Source organism: Teleopsis dalmanni, chromosome X (genome assembly GCF_002237135.1).
Source record: "Teleopsis dalmanni isolate 2A chromosome X, ASM223713v2, whole genome shotgun sequence".
Lineage (NCBI taxonomy): Eukaryota > Metazoa > Arthropoda > Insecta > Diptera > Diopsidae > Teleopsis > Teleopsis dalmanni.
The window spans coordinates 40,247,331-40,250,478 of record NC_051848.1 but is presented as its reverse complement, the minus strand read 5'-3'; positions in this window follow the sequence as shown (position 1 = coordinate 40,250,478).

The following is a 3,148-nucleotide window of genomic DNA, read 5'->3' as shown; positions in this document are numbered from 1 at the left end:
GGAGCAAAACGCTGCCATAGAACATAGAACAAAATGTTGTGGAAATCTATTTTATCAATTTGCAATTGTAAGCAGTTTACTTGAATTCAGTTTATATACTTCTGCTAACAAGTACATGCCGCTTTTTCTGTAAAATACATAACTTTTTATGTTAGCGTTGTTAGGTTAACATCAAGGCATAAACCGGAGTAAGCCCAAAGTAAAGTAAAGTATGGGAAAATCATATTAGTGCCACTGAGGTAAAACGTAACAATTTTTGTTTATTGAAAGAAGCGCAATATACAGCTAACTTCAAATGGCAGCAGCAGCAGCACCCAGTGCACCAACATCCGTTTTCCTAATAACAAAACCAAAAAAACCAACAAATAACAACTTCCAAGAATATTGGCTAAGCTTTAATAGCTTCGCATCTAAAATAAAAAGTTTTCCTAACGAAAATGAGAATCTTGTGGTTAAATGGTTCGTGGCTTCGGGGTATGAGAGCACAAGGCAAGTAGGACGTTGTTTTGTGTAAGTACAATATATTTAAGATAAGACTGTTGGCTTTCTTGTTTGATACTAAGTAGAACTTTTTTGAAGTGTTTGTGTACATACATAAACATTACAAGTTTTTACTTCAAATGAACTCGACTTAAGAAGTTTAAAATTTTATTAAATTAACAAAAAAAAAAAAAAATGCACAGAAAGTAAATTTCATGATCGAGAAGTTGCTCCTGCGATATGAATACATAAACATATAAACTTAATTAATGTTCTGTTGCTTTTCACAAATTATTTTAGTACTTGTGTTTATCCAAACTAAATTTAAGTTAAGCAGTTTTTATTAAAAATATTTCTGCCGAGAACTTCTCCAATCATGCAATCATGACATTATTGTCAGCCGATGAACCATTAATAATTTTTGTACAACTTTTATCTAAATGTTCCATAAAGTAAATATAATAAACTTCAAACTCTGGAACAACAACAAAACTTAAAAAACTTCAAAATGTTTTAATGGCAGATTCATTTCACTGCAGACAGAAAGATGGTCTATACGTCTTTACCATGAAAATACAAACAAAATGTATTGTAATATGTTATGACTTATATCTAGAGTACAAAATACAATATATGAAACATAGCCCACTGAAAAATGTGCAAAGCAATACATATTTAGTTTCAAGCCTGAGTAAACACTTAAGTTCAAAACGATTATCATCATCACACCAACAGCATTCCATCACCATTCCATCACCTCACCATTTCATAACACCCCACTAAATTTCTTTGGCATCTGAATTTCAACTCTCTGATATCATGTCAAAATTTAGTCTTTCAGATAAGCTGGGGAGATTCAATAACTTCACTTTTCTATTCCTTGTCACGTTAGTGAAGAAAATGTCTCTAAAAAAATTAAAACATTTTTTTTGTAGTACAAAATAAAATCTGATCCTAGTAAAAATGGAAGTCAAAAAATGGGGTCATAGGAAAATCCTAAATAAATGTGCCATCTTTGAGTAAAAATTATCAGTATTACTTATTCGTGATCCTGCTTCGTTAGCATTGTCGCTGTTCAACAAAACTTTCATCCAATGCATTTTTAGTACCATAGGAGTAATCATTACCGGGTACTATCTCTTCAGGGGGTGACCGGTTCATGCCTAATCTTGAAGCCACGGACGTCTTCAAGCAGACGTAATGGATGTGGAGGCACCAAATTCATGTTTCAGTAGCCAGATGACTAAAATCGAAACAAAAAGACAATGCCCTGTGTTTAACTAGTGGAAAAAGGATAACAGTAAGTAAATAATTACATCTAGACAGAGTACCAGACTGAATTCATTGTTTCTTAAGTTGAATATTTTTTATTGGAATATTATTCTGTGCTGGAAGGAAGCACATCTTAATATAAATCACATACCGCAACTAATATCGGTTAAAATGAAATTCCGCTGGCGTTGGCGCTGCATGATAATTTACGTTGAGTCTAGTGCTGTATTTCAAGTCTAAATGCATTAGAATTTTATATGATAAGCAGAAGTTTTGCCATTTCAAGAAGTAAAATTTTCGAAAGTCTACAAAAAAAGTTACTTATTTTACGAGTTCCGATACATACACAAGTACACATCTGTGTACATGAAGACCAAATGCAATATAAAAATACTTATAAATGGATTTTGTTCCATTGCGTGCGCTCTGGCATCAGCGCTTGCTGTTCGCAGCTTAGAGCCTGCAGGTTCAAGACACCATTAACAGTTAACAGCAGTTATGGCCTGACAAAAAAAAAAAAATAACAAAAAAAAAAATTAAAGAAAATGTACTAAGGAAAACCTTAGTCCATGTGTGTGTGTATGTGCTTGGCTTGTTGAATGTATAGCGATTTGTTTTCAGCGCTTTTCCGAAAAAAAGTTCTGTTTCATTTTATTTTTGGCATTTTTCTTTTCTTTTATTATTATTTTTCGTTGTTTTTTTTTTGTTTTTTTTGTGCAATTCATGTTTTCTTTTTTAAGTTGGAAAATAGGTCCGTTTTGGTTTAATACTATTTGGTTTTCTTGTTTATTATGAAAATTGTTAGCGGCTTAAATGGCTTTCAGCGAAGTTTAAACTTTTTTGGTATTAAGTGATAACACTGAGGAAAATAAGATTTCCAACTTGATAAGCATTTTCCACTCCGAAATGACTAAAAACAAAATTTCTGCTGTTACTTTGGAAGTCACGTGGCAGCTTATACAATAAAAGCTTTTATCTCAAGTGGAATTACAGCGAGGTTCAGAGAATGTTTCATCTTTAAATTTTCCATGGATTATGTTCAAATTTAATTGCGTTAATAGAGCTTCAAAGAGTTTTCCAGTCTCAGAGCATAAAAATTATGTTAAACATCAACAACATTAAACTCAACAATAGCAAATTTGGACGGAAATAATTAAATTTAATGGTAATTAACCATAATGTGGCTGGAAACTGGTTGCCTTTAAATGGAAAAACTTATTTGAGCGATGACCATTAAGATTAGGAATTTGTGCCTTAAATGTTTGATGTAACTACTAAACCGAGATGAGTTTGACTTAACTCTGATTAAAGTTTGAGTGATTTTATTACTGCTTTCTTTTCGCCATAGTAAAACTTATAAATGCCATTACTACTACACTCGTTAACTATCCTTACT